Below are 14,295 nucleotides of genomic sequence, written 5' to 3'. Positions count from 1 at the left end.
TCAGGAGTCCAGGGAGGAGTTTGGGGCCTTGCTAGAGGAGGGCAAGAAAGTAGCCAGAACATCTTTGCAGGCTTCAATAGATGCGGCAGACTCGGCGGCTAGGACTCTAGCCTCGGGCATAGCTATGCGCCGCATTTCGTGGCTGCAGGTCTCCGGTCTCCCACCGGAACTGCAGCAAACAATTCAGAACCTGCCCTTTGATGGCTTGGGGCTATTTTTGGACAAAACTGACTCCAGACTCCAGAGTCTGAAGGATAACCGGGCCATCATGCATTCATTGGGCATGCATACCCTGGTGACGCAACGTAGGCCCTTTTGACCCCAACCACAGCGCACCTACTCTAACCCTCGGCTGAGACAGGACTTCTCTAGAAGAAGCGGCCAGGGTGGTAGGAGGAGGCAATCTGGTCCTCAGATGGACTTTTGAAGGTGCGCCCGAGGGCGGAGCACCAGTCTCCTTACAGGATCCTTCCCCACCTTTCACCAACTGCCTCTCCTATTTCTTCCCTGCATGGTCTCGCATAACGTCAGACCACTGGGGCCTATGCACGGTGGAAAGTGGATACTGACTTCAATTTGTTTTGTCCCCCCCTTCCCACCCTCCCTCCCCGTCCCTCTTCAGGGACCCCTCTCACGAGCAACGCCTCCTACAGGAGGTGCAAAAGCTCCTAACTATCGGCGCTATAGAGGAGGTTCCAAAGGATCTGAGGGGCAGGGGGTTTTACTCCCGCTACTTCCTAATCTCCAAGGCAAAGGGGGGGCTACAGCCCATTCTGGACCTGCGCGGACTCAACAAATTCATGGTAAAGTTTGAAGTTCTGCATGGTTTCCCTGGGGACCGTTATTCCTTCCCTGGATCCTAGAGACTGGTATGCCGCCCTCGACATGTACTTCAACAAAGCGATTTACCCGCCGCGCAGGCGCTTCCTTTGCTTTGTGGTCAACCAGCAGCACTTCCAATTTACCATCCTTCCCTTCGGCTATTCACGGCACTAAGGGTCTTTACAAAGTGTATGGCTGTCGTAGCTGCCTCACTCCATCAACATCAGATCCAAGTGTTTCCGTACCTCAACGACTGGCTCATTCGGGGTCGCTCCGAGCTTCAGGTGCAATCTCATGTTCAGTTCACCATGAACTTGTTCAGACAGCTGGGCCTGCTGCTCAATGTCGAAAAGTCCACTTTGCAGCCGACCCAAAGAATAGACTTAATTGCAGCAGTCCTGGATTCAAATCTCACCCATGCGTGTCTACCGCACTCCCGCTTCCAGTCCATGGCAAGCATTATCCACGTCCTCCAAAGCTTCCCGACCTCGACAGCACGCACATGCCTCGGTCTATTGGGACACATGGCATCTTGCACCTTCGTGACCAGACATGCCAGACTGCGCCTCTGTCCACTTCAGGCCTGGCTCTCATCAGTGTACCGCCCAGGCCGGGACAATTTCGACACAGTGCTCACAGTTCCGATGGAAGTCTTAACCTCCCTGGTTTGGTGGCTGAACCCCAACTTGGTATGTGGGGGAATGTCATTCCATGCCCCGCAGCCCTCCCTGGTCCTAACCACGGACGCATCATCTCTGGGCTGGGGCGCTCACCTTGCGGACCTTCGCGCACACGGCCTTTTGTCCACACAAGAAATAACCCTGCACATCAACGTACGGGAGCTGAGGGCAGTATGCCTGGCGTGTCAGGTGTTCCGCAAACACCTTCAGGGCCGTTGTGTCGCGGTTTTCACAGACAACACAACGGCCATGTTTTATATCAACAGACAAGGGGGAGCACGATCGTCCCCCCTCTGACAGGAAGCCATTCACCGTGGGAATTCTGCATAGCCCACTTGATCGACCTGGTGGCGTCGTTTCTCCCAGGAGTCCAGAACACCTTGGCAGATCGCCTCAGCAGATTCTTTCTGGCTCACGAGTGGTTGATTCGCCCGGACGTTATCCATTCTGTTTTCTGGAAGTGGGGGTTTCCCCACATAGACCTTTTAGTCTCTTGTGAGAATCGGAAGTGTTCTGCTCTCTCCAGGGGCGCTCCACGGGCTCCCTATCAGACGCCTTCCTGATGCCGTGGAAAGACCACCTGTTCTACGCCTTTCCTTCATTCCTGTTAGTCCACAAGGTCCTTCTCAAGATACGCAGAGACAAGGCCCGCTTAATCTTGATCACCCCGGCGTGGCCCAGGCAACATTGGTACACCATTATCCTTGATCTGTCGGTGACCACACCAATTCCACTCCCGTTATGTCCAGACCTGATCACTCAGGAGCACGGCCCACTGTGTCATCCGGACCTGCAATCCCTCCATCTCACAGCATGGATGCTGCGAGGCTAACTCAATCTGAGCTATGTTGCTCCCGCTCGGTGCAGCACGTACTCTTGGGTAGCAGAAAGCCCTCTACTAGGTCCACGTATCTGGCCAAGTGGAAGCGTTTCTCCTGCTGGTGTGCCCTGAGCAATACTGCCCCTCTGGAGGTGCCAGTACCTACCATCTTAGACTATCTCTTGTCCTTGAAACAGCAAGGCCTGGTGATTTCATCCATCAGAATACACCTAGCAGTGATTTCAGCCTTCCACCCGGGTGAAAATGGGCGCTTGGTTTTCTGGTCAGCAGGTTCCTCAAGGGATTGAAACGTCTGTACCCGCAAATTCGGCATCCGGCCCCTACGTGGGACCTCAACCTGGTCCTATCCAGACTCATAGGTGCCCTGTTGGAATGGATGGCCACTTGCTTGCTGCTGTACCGTTCCTGGAAAACAGCTTTCCTCGTCGCTATCACTTCAGCGAGACGCGTGTCGGAACTTCAAGCCCTCACGTCAGACCCACTGTATATGGTGTTTCATAAGGACAAGGTACAGCTGCGACCACACCCCGTCTTCCTTCCTAAGGTAGTATCTGCCTTCCATGTCAACCAAGACATCTTCCTTTCATTCTTCTACCCAAAGCCGCATGCTTCTCAACGAGAACAACAGCTGCATTCCCTAGATGTTCGCAGGGTCCTCGCCTTTTACATCGAACAAACGAAACCTTTTAGGAGGACGACCCAGCTGTTCGTAGCTGTGGCAGACCGGATGAAGGGCCTCCCGGTCTCCACACAGTGCATCTCATCCTGGATTACATCATGCATCTGTGCGTGCTATGACTTGGCTGGTGTCCCAACTACACACCTTACTGCCCACTCTACTCGGGCTCATGCTTCGTCCTCTGCCTTCCTGGCTCATGTGCCCATACAGGAGATCTGTAGGGCAGCAACTTGGTCATCAGTACATACCTTCACTTCCCACTATGCGATAGTGCAGCAGTCCAGGGGTGATGCTGCATTTGGTTCAGCGGTCCTTCACTCTGCGACTTCTAACTCCGACCTCACCGCCTAGGTAAGGCTTGGGAGTCACCTAATTGGAATCGATATGAGCAAGCACTCGAAGAAGAAACGACGGTTACTCACCTTTATAACTGTTGTTCTTCAAGATGTATTGCTCATATCCATTCCAAACCCGCCCTCCTTCCCCTCTGTCAGAGTAGCCGGCAAGAAGGAACTGAGGGGGCACTGGGTCGGCAGGGGCATATATCCGGCGCCATAAGGGCGCCACTCTAGGAGGGCGCCTCAGCCGACCCACTGAGTGTTGCTAGGGTAAAAATCTTCCGACGATCATTAGGGTGACCAGATCAGCAATATAAAATGTCGGGATGGGGGGGGGAAGCAAAAAAAAAGGGGGGGATGGAGAAAAAAAAAGGGGGGGAGTTTAAAAGGGGCCGCGCGCACTGCCCCCCCCCGCGGAACCTCCTGCCCCCCAGCCCGCCACTGGCATATGCGGCGCGCGGTAGGTCCAGGCGGGGGCAGCGCGGAGTGGGCAGGGGCCGAGTGGGCGGCGTGGGCGGAATCCCCGCTGCTGCCGGGGAGCCCCACACCTCTCCCTCCCACTCGTGGCTGCAGCTCCTTCCTGGCGGGATGTGCCTCCCGCCGCCCCGGCCACATGAGGCGCGCTTCCCCCACGCCTAATCTCCCTCCCGCCGGGAAGGAGCCGCTGGACGCATGCCGCATGTGCCCGGGCCGGGCCGGTGGGCGTGTCCCACCGGGAAGGAGCTGCAGCCGCAAGCGGGAGGGAGAGGCGTGGGGCTTCCCGGCAGCAGCAGGGATTCAGCCCCTGCCCCGCGCTGCCCCCGCCCGGACCCACCGCGCTGCCCCGCGCTGCTCTAATTGGAATGGATATGAGCAACACATCTCAAAGAACAACAGTTATAAAGGTGAGTAACCGTCTTTTTCCTACCTGTGAAGAGCATTTCTGATTTCACAGATTTTTCTCAAGGAATTTCACACTTAAATGCTTCTCTGTGCTGAAAAAGACAAGTCCAGGACCCCATTAATATCTTTACTGTGCAAACAATGCAAACATGAGTGGAAAGATCTCTCTAAGTAAAATCAGAAATTCTATTAACTAAAGACACAAGTACAACATATCCATTTTAGCAATGTACGTTATTCCATGTAGTAGACATTTTAAGAACTAACAGCATGTAAATAAAACAGCTGATGTAATTTTTTAAATAATGTATTTGCCTTGTCTTGGACCCGTCTAGGTTCCTCTCTAGACTGACTATCATGTAGTGTTCTCACCACAGGTGTCAGCTTCTTCCTTTTTCCCCCCGGAGTGCTCAGCCCGAGCCTCACCCCTTCTTCCTGCCCCCATTCCGCCCCACCTGTTCCCATTCACTTCCACCCCTTCTTCCTCCCAGCGCCTCCTGCATGCTGCAGAAGAGCTGATCTGCAGCAGGCCGGAGGCACTAAGGAGGAGGGGCAGCTGGGTGCTGGTGGGTGCTAAGCACCCACTAATTTTTTTTCTGTGGGTGCTCCATGACTCCACGGAGTCAGCACTGATGGTCCTCACCTAGGATCCTGGGTCATTCTCGTGGTCTGGCCTGGTGCTGACCATCTCAGTTTAGGCTTTCACAAGGTGCTTAGCTTAATACTTTCAAGCGTTCACTATCATTGGACTGCCTCAATATTTGGAGCCTATTGTGAGAGCCCTGAAAGTTCCAAGTTAAGTACCCAATAAATGGTGTCCCCTTCCGAAAATATGGCTGAATCTATTTTCAGATGCTCCACCACCGAAACATCTGGGCCCTTTCTAAAGCTTTACTATGACTCAAACATTTCCTCAGCTGTATTACCTATAGTAGTGCCCCATTTTCTGAATGTTTCCCTCTTCAGCTGGATCCCTGTAACCTGGTGCTGTGTCCTGTGCCTTCCTGTGCACTGTAGAAAAAATTAATTAAATCAGTTGTAGCTTGGCAAAGTCTCTGGTACGGAGTGACAAGGTAAGCTGCTCCCAGGACACAAATCCTACTGCACTTCACTCACTCACTCACACAACCTGCCAAAAAAAACCTCACTTCAGTGCTGCGGAAAAAAGCCCCCATGATCATTTTTCATGGAATGTGTATGGGGAAAAACGGATGCAATGAAGTAGATAGGCACTTTCTGGCTCTTTGGGCTGAGAGGAAGGAGCCCTAAAAGCTGCATCAACCATTGAGATGTAATTGTGAGAAGGGAAGAGAATCTGAGGCAATACAGGACAAATATCTGAACTAGGGGTAATAGCTGCAATACAAGTCTCCAGGTACTATTTCACTGATGTCCTCAACAAAAGAAGCAAATAGCGGATGACAGAATGGGTTGTTTCTTTCAACTTTTGTGTCAATTATTTCAGCAGTGAGCAATTAGATTAAGGCAAAATAGAGGTACTATTAACCTCACCCAGCTCTATGCTGCCCTTCAGTACTGATTCACAGTGCTGCTGCTGTTCTTGCACTGGGTCTCATTCTTCCCCACTGGCTCTGCTGATTACTTTCTGTCTTCGCACACGCACGCACACGCGTCCCCTGGCTGACTTCTGCACCCTGGTCTCCAAACAACGATCTCATTGCCACATTCAGATGGTGAGAAACTATAACAAAATGGGGGAAAATAAACAAATGAGGGGAGAGTGAGGCTGCTGATTTAGGAGGTAGGAATTTGCCTCTTGCTGTTTCCTGCATTGTGTGTCTGAGCCTGGGAAAGTCACAGCTTGACCTAGTGCTTTCCTAGTTGAGACTCTTGCTATGCTTGTTCCTCTGGAAACAGCCTGGTTCCTGCAGATGTTGCATGCTGAATACATGAATAGCTCAAAGGAACATACATTCATAGATTCCAGGGCCAGAAGGAACATTGTGATCATCTAGTCTGTCCTCCCATATAACACAGGTCATAGAATGGCCCCAAAATAATTTCTAGTGCATAGCTTTTAGAAAAACATCCAATCTGGATTTTAAAATGGCCTGTGAAGGAGAATCCACCACCACCCTTGATGTTCCAATAGTTAATTACCCTCGCTGTTATGCCTTATTTCCAGTCTGAATTTTGTCATCCTCAACTTTTTCAGGCATTGGTTCTTATTACTTTGCTGAACTGACGAGCCCATTATCAAATATTTGTTGCCCTTGTAGACTCCTATAGACTATAATCAAGTCACCCCTTAACCTCTTTATTAAGCTAAATAGGCTAAGCTCCTTGAGTCTATCGCTATATGCTATGTTTTCCAATCCTTTAATCATATTCTCGTAGCTCTTATTTAAACCCTGTCCAATTTATTAACATCCTTCAATTGTGTACACCAGAACTAGACGCAGTATTCCAGTAGCAATCACACCAGCATCAAATACAAAGGTAAAATAACCTCTCTATTCCTCAAGATTCCACTGTTTATGCATTCAAGGATTGCATTAGCCCTTTTGGCCACAGAGTCACACTGGGAGCACATGTTCAGCTGACTATCCACCGTGGCCCCCAAATCTTTTTCAGAGTCACTTCTTCCCAGCAGAGAGTCCCTCAGCATAGAAGTAGGGCCTACAATCTTTGTTCCTACATTTACATTTAGCTGTATCAAAACACATTGTTTGCTTTGCACCCAGCTTACCATGCAATCAAGCTTTCTCTATAGCATTGATCTGTCCTCTTCATTATTTACCACTCCCACAGTTTCTCTGTCACCTGCAGCCTTTATCGGTGATGATTTTATGTTTTCTTCCAGGGCATTGATAAAAATGTTAAATGTTCTTCTTTGAGTGCTTGCTCATGTCAGTTCCATTCTAGGTGTGCGCGTGCCCAGGTGCGTGGTCATTGGAGATTTTTTGCCTTAGCAGTACCCGTAGGGTTGGCTGTGGCACCCCCTTGAGTGCCATGCTCATGTTTCGGAACATGAGCGCCGCCGGCCCTACGCCTTCTCAGTTCCTTCTTACTGCCCGTGGTGGTTGGAGTGCCTTTCCTTGCATAGCAAGGGCTAGCCGTTTCATCTCTTCTGACTTTGAGCTTTAGGGCCTTGTAAATAGTTGCTTATAGTAGTTAGTGTTAAGGTAGTTGGTAAGTGTAGTTAGAGTCGCATTGGGGACTTTGCCCCAGGTGGGGCATGCCCCGTTCTCCTGGGTTTAAGCCCTGCACAGACTGTAACATGCCTATTCCTGTAAGTGACCCCCACAGCAGCTGCTCAAGTGCTTGGGGGGAATTGCATGTGAAGGACAAGTGTCGTATTTGTAAAAACTCTCAACTCAGGACTCTCAAAGAGTGTGATATTCATTTGAGGGCTCTCCTCATGTTGGCTGCCCTCCAACTGGCTTCCGAGCTGTCCCAGACGGATTCAACTCCTAGTACCTCGTTGCATAGTGCACCCCCGTCACCGGGCTTTGCCCAGCACCACTCTCCGACACCGGTGCCCAGTAAGAAAACTAAGAAGCATGGCTCCCTGGCACCAGGCAAGAAAGGCCATCTGGCAAAGGACCCAGTTCGGGCCGCCTGGCCATGCTGGAGCCACGCGGATGTGCCTCCCCAGTCAGGGCCCTTAGCTCCTTAAAGGATCCACCACTGACTCCCGGGAGTGGTAGGGGACCCAAACTTGTGGTGACACTGACGCCTTCCCAAGCTCCCCCAGCACTGAGAGAGCAAAGGCCTCCACCACCACCGACGGCATCATGTGTGCTTCAGGAAGCGGCAAAGGCTCCGTATGAGGGCAAGCCAGTTGCCAAGACCCCCCAGAGGGCAATGGAGCACCACATATCCCCTGGAGCCTAGGCAGCATTCTCCATCTCCACGTTGCAGATCTCTGGCGTCGCAGCCCAGATCCTTTGGGTCTTGCCCTTGGTCACCGGCACCACGTTCACAGTCCCTGCCATCTCGATGCGAACCATCTACGGGGAGGCACCAGTCACCATACTACCAGCACCGTTCACCCTCCCACCGGTCGTCCTCCCGACGCAGATCTTCGTCACCTGCCCCGTGGGAGCGCTCCCTGTCATGATACCAGTACCCCTGACATCAGCACTTGTCCTCCCACTCCAAGCACCTGTCTCCGACGGTGACAGTTGGCAGGCAAACACAGAAGGGCAGTTCAGCCCCTTGCTGAGACTCCACCGGTGCTATTGGGCACCAGAGGTCACATCGACGTCTACAGACTGCGTTGGCAGCACGGCCAGTGGTCAGCGCAGTGGGCCTATTGGAGTGCATGGGGTATGCCAGTGATGCCGATGCCCCCGTCACACCACTCAGCTGCTTCCACCTCAGAGCACCAGTTGATGGCACCAGCCGCACCAGGATCGGTGCATGAAATGCACTTGGAGGTCGGGATAGAGGAGACAGCTCCCACCGCAAACCTCCCTTCCCCCATGGGAGATGATGTCCCGGGGTCTGCCCGCAGCGGTACAATCATTGTCCTCATCCCCGGACAAGGCGGTAGCAGGACCCTTGAGGGCCAGCCCACCGGACAATTTTAAGGAACACCAGGCCCTGCTTCAAGGTGTGGCAGAAAACTTGGGCCTAGAGGTGGAGGAGATGGCCGAGCAGGCAGACACCTTGTTCAATGTGCTCTCGGGCTCTACTCCTGCCCGTGTTGCACTACCAGTGCATGACGGGTGTGACGTTGCACCCCATAATGCTTTATGGGAATATGCTTATAAATGTATATATGACATAACTGGAATATGTTTTATGCTACATATGCCATGTAACATATCTCTGTAAAGGTTATGATCTACTGAATATATTCATCCTATTTGTATGCATGTATCATTTTTGTATTCGAAGTTATGCATATCAGCTATGTACTCGTTTAATTTTAAGTAGCCTCAGTGAAGCAGTTGGTCAGCTTCCTGAGAAAAGACTATTCTCAGTAAGTGCCCAATCAAGAAATACTTAAGCCAACAATGAACTTGGAGATGTCAATCCACATCTGAGCTTTCCCAGGAATGTGGCCTGGCTGGTAAGGAACTCAGTCATGCATGGACATGTGACTTGCCCATGTGACTCCAAAACTCCATCTTGAAGCTGAATTTTGCCGGGGGGGGTCTCCACCCACAAGAGAAAGTCTATTTAAGCCCCTGGGAAACCCCTCCATTTTGTCTTCAGCTGGCTCAAGAGATAGCTTCTCCACCCCAAAGGTTATCTGAAGGAGATTGGAACAAAGGACAGTAACCACAGGGGTGGGAGTGATTGCTGGACCCAGACTAGGAGGAGGCTAGTTTGTAAAAGAAGCTTACTGGAACATCTCTGAGGGTGAGAGTTCATCTATAATCACTTTCTTACTGTGTTTTATTTTATTTTGTTTGGTAATTTACTTTGTTTTGTCTGTTATTACTTGGAACCACTTAAATCCTACTTTTTGTATTTAATAAAATCACTTTTTACTTGTTAATTAACCCAGAGTCTATATTAATACCTGGGGGGGGGGGGCAAACAGCTGTGCATATCTCTCTATAAGTGTTATAGAGGGCAAACAATTTATGAGTTTACCCTATATAAGCTTTATTCAGGGTAAAATGGATGTATGTGGGGTTTGGACCCCATTGGGAGTGGGAATCTGAGTGTTAGAGACAGGAACACTTCTTAAGCTGTTTTCAGTTAAGCCTGCAGCTGTTGGGGGATGTGGTTCAGACCTGGGTCTTGGTTTGTAGCAGGCAAGTGTGTCTGACTCAAACCAGACAGGGCACTGAAGTCCCCAGCTGCCAGGGGAAACAGGCTCAGGGGTAGTCTCAGCACATCTGTTGGCAATTCCCAAGGGGTTTTCTGTGATCCAACCCCTCACAACGGGGTCCTGAAAATTGCCAAGGCCCTCTGGCAAACCCTGTCATCCATCCCTCCCACGTCCAAAGGGGCCAAAAAGAAGTACTTCATCCCAGCCAAAGGATTCGAGTACCTTTATACCCACCCATCTCCAGACTCACTGGTCATCTCTGCGGCCAATGCGAAGGACAACCAGTTCAACTCCCAAAAATAAAGAGGCCAAAAGACTGGACCTTTTGGGGAGGAAAATGTATTCAACTGCCAGCCTGCAATTCTAAGTGGTGAACCACCAGGCCCTCTTGGGCAGGTATAATTTTGAATTTACGGAGGGAGTCTCATAAGTTAAGGAGCCCCTCCCTCAAGGGTTGGCCCAGGAATTCGGCACCCTGGTGGAGGAGGGTACCGTGGCAGCGAGGTGCTCTCTCCAAATGGCGGATGGGATGTGGTGGCCTCGGAGACTAGGGTGGTCACATCAGTAGTGGTAATGAGGCACAGTGCCTGGCTTCAAACCACTGGCCTGTCCCAAGAAATGCAGACCTCAATCCAGGATCTCCCATTCAATGGGCCACCCTTCGCTCGCTGAGTACGCTTACGCTGCAGTCTGCAAGGAAGCAGTTCTGGCCACCCCCGCCACCAAGGCCTTGGCAGCTTCATCAAGCCACGAGAAGGGATAGAGACACAAGCTTTAGTTGTCACCGCCCTTCCTCCTCCCAGTCACCCACGCAGCCCGGCCCGGCAAAGCAGCCTGGGGGCCACAAGCGCTCATTTTGAAGGTGCGCTTGAGAGCGACACCCCAGTCAACTCCCCGGATCCACCTGGTTCTTTTCTTGACCTTGTGCCTCCCTACTGTTCAGCCTGGTTGCAGGTCACATCGGACCGCTGGGTGCTGGATGTCAGGGCCGGCTTTAGGGCGATTCAGCTGATTCCCTGGAATCAGGCCCCACGCCACTAAGAGGGCCCTGCAACGTCCCGAAGGAGCTGCCGCCGAAGTCCCGCCACTGTCTTCGGCAGCAGCTCAATCGCTGCCGTGGAGGAAGGTCCCTCCACCAAGGTGCCGCCGAAGGCACTGGCAGCCAATTGAGCTGCTGCCGAAGTCCCGGCAATGTCGTCGTCGGCCGCTCAATCGTTGCCGCTGTCTTCAGCGGCATTTCGGTGGAGGGGCCTTCCTCCGCGGCAGCGATTGAGCTGCCACTGAAGACAGTGGTGGGATTTCAGTGGCAGCTCCTTCAAATTGGGCCCCGCAGTGCCTAAAGCCGGCCCTTCTGGACGTAGTATCTCGTAGCTATACTCTGCAATTCTTGGCCGCTCCTCCCTCCTACCTGCCCTCTTCCCCATCCCTCTTTAGGGACCCTTCTCACGAGCAACTCCTTGTTCAAGACGTTGAGAACCTCCTGCACCTGGGGGCAGTGGAGGAAGTCCCTCAGGATATGGACAATACCACTGCAATGTATTACATCAACAGGCAGGGCAGAGCCAGGTCATTGGCCCTTTGCCAAGAAGCTCTCCACCTTTGGGACTTTTGTGTGTGGCATGCCATTCATCTGGTAGCCGTGCACCTGCCAGGGACCAGGAACGAATTATCAGATCGCCTCAGCAGAACCTTCTCATCTTGCCACAAGTGGTCGCTCCACTCAGAGCCTGTCAGTGCAATCTTCCGGAAGTGGGGGACTCCCCAGGTGGACCTGTTCGTGTCCAGGCAGAACAGGAAATGCCATGTGTTCTGTTCAATCCGGGGGAGAGACAAGGGTTCCCTGTCAAATGCATTTCTCCTTCCATGGTCAGGGGCACTGATGTACGCCTTCCCGCCAGTGCCATTGATTCAGAGAGTCCTAGTGAAGATCAAACAGGACAGGGCAAAGGTTATCCTAATAGCCCCTGTGTGGCCTCGCCAGCACTGGTTTGGCACGCTGCTCAAAGAAGAAAAAACGGTTAATGTGTAACCCTTCTGCCAGGCGAAGCCAGCAGCAACTAGGGCCGGGTTCAATATTTAGGGATTCCTTTCCATTGATACAACACAGAATCAGCTTGACCCTCACCCAGTAACCTGGGAAAATTACACACCATCTCTGGGTGCCTATGAGAGACAATATTTCCCCACTTGCAAGCACAGAGTCTGTGTGTAGCAGAAAAACTTTTAACAAAAGGAGGGCAGTAACTGGGCGTTAATTTGGAAAAACACCGCAAACAGGGTTCATAAACCTAAACCGTCAGCAGAAGACCCACTGCTCACGTAAGATGGGCAAGTGAGCTTTGTGACTTTGTCCTCACCCACAACCACTTCAGATTTGGGGACAACTTATACCTTCAAGTCAGTGGCACTGCTATGGGTACCCGCATGGCCCCACAGTATGCCAACATTTTTATGGCTGACTTAGAACAACGCTTCCTCAGCTCTCGTCCCCTAGTGCCCCTCCTCTACTTGCGCTACATTGATGACATCTTCATCATATGGACCCACGGAAAGGAGGCCCTTGAAGAATTCCACCTGGACTTCAATAATTTCCACCCTACCATCAACCTCAGCCTGGACCAGTCCACACAAGAGATCCACTTCCTGGACACTACAGTACAAATAAGTGATGGTCACATAAACACCACCCTACACCGGAAACCTACTGACCGCTACACGTACCTACATGCCTCCAGCTTCCATCCAAGACACATCACACGATCCATTGTCTACAGCCAAGCCCTAAGATACAACCGAATTTGCTCCAACCCCTCAGACAGAGACAAACACCTACAAGATCTTTATCAAGCATTCGTAAAACTACAATACCCACCTGGGGAAGTGAGGAAACAGATTGACAGAGCAAGACGGGTACCCAGAAATCACCTACTACAGGACAGGCCCAACAAGGACAATAACAGAACACCACTGGCCATCACATACAGCCCCCAGCTAAAACCTCTCCAGCGCATTATCCACGATCTACAACCTATCCTGGAAAACGATCCCTCACTCTCACAGACCTTGGGAGGCAGGCCAGTCCTCGCTTACAGACAACCCCCCAACCTGAAGCAAATACTCACCAGCAACTACACACCACACCACAGAAACACCAACCCAGGAACCTATCCCTGTAGCAAACCTCGTTGCCTACTCTGTCCCCATATCTACTCTGGCAACAGCATTAGAGGACCCAACCACATCAGCCACACCATCAGGGGCTCATTCACCTGCACATCCACTAATGTCATATGTGCCATCATGTGCCAGCAATGCCCCTCTGCCATGTACATTGGCCAAACCGGACAGTCCCTCCACAAAAGAATAAATGGACACAAATCAGACATCAGGAATGGTAACATACACAAGCCAGTAAGTGAACACTTCAATCTCCCTGGTCATTCTATTACAGATTTAAAAGTCACTATCATTGAACAAAAAAACTTCAGAAACAGACTTCAAAGAGAAACAGCAGAACTAAAATTCATTTGCAAATTCAACACCATAATCTGGGCTTGAATAGGGACTGGGAGTGGCTGGCTCACTACAGAAGCAGCTTTTCCTCTCCTGGAATTGACACCTCCTCATCTATTATTGGGAGTGGACTACATCCACCCTGATTGAATTGGCCCTGTCAACACTGGTTCTCCACTTGTGAAGTAACTCCCTGCTCTCCATGTGTCAGTATATAATGCCTGCATCTGTAACTTTCACTCTATGCATCCGAAGAAGTGAGGTTTTTACTCACGAAAGCTCATGCCCAAATAAATCTGTTAGTCTTTAAGGTGCCACCAGACTCCTTGTTGTTTTTGTAAGATGGGCAGTGTCCTTTTCCCCTCAGGTTCTTAAGTCCTGCAACCCAAAATTCCCTTTAGCGTGCCCATCTCTTCTCTGCACCCCACTCACAGTTATTGTCCTTGGTCAGTGCAGACCCAGAGGTCAAAGGTGCATCTGCAGAATTCACCTCCCACGCTGGATGGAGGTAAGGAGGCACCTTACTTGCTCCACTGCTTGGGCACTTGTCCACTGTGCCTCTCCGCTAGCCACCCTGCTGGACACACCTCTCCACCTCTCGTTTGCCAGCCAACTGTCAGTCACCTTCTGTTGCCACGTGCCCCTCTGCTGTGACCTCTGCACATCAGTCTCTTAGTGATTTTTTAATCTCTTGGCAGGCAGGGCAGAAATAGTCCCACCGTAACTGATTTTTAGTTCTGATTGAGCATTTAAAATAACACAGAGGCTCCTAATGAAGTCTATTTAGC

At 51.3% G+C, this 14,295-nt stretch overlaps 1 long non-coding RNA gene across 2 annotated transcripts in view; it reads right to left on the bottom strand.

Moving 5' to 3' along the window:
- Window positions 1–14,054, bottom strand: part of LOC135981808 (uncharacterized) — a 71,484-nt gene extending 57,430 nt beyond the window's left edge. Inside the window, exons 1-3 of one of the 2 annotated variants that reach the window (XR_010598971.1) lie at window positions 13,940–14,054; window positions 5,169–5,253; window positions 4,268–4,334 (exon numbers count right to left, since the gene is read on the bottom strand). This is a non-coding gene — a long non-coding RNA (uncharacterized LOC135981808). Of the gene's footprint in view, window positions 1–4,267; window positions 4,335–5,168; window positions 5,254–5,754; window positions 5,890–13,939 lie in introns of those variants that run through there. The other variant, XR_010598972.1, reaches the window with a different exon arrangement.
- Window positions 14,055–14,295: the final 241 nt, after the last annotated feature.

Source organism: Chrysemys picta, chromosome 1, assembly GCF_011386835.1.
Source record: "Chrysemys picta bellii isolate R12L10 chromosome 1, ASM1138683v2, whole genome shotgun sequence".
NCBI classification, from domain to species: Eukaryota; Metazoa; Chordata; order Testudines; family Emydidae; genus Chrysemys; species Chrysemys picta.
This window is presented reverse-complemented; position numbering and strand designations above follow the sequence as displayed.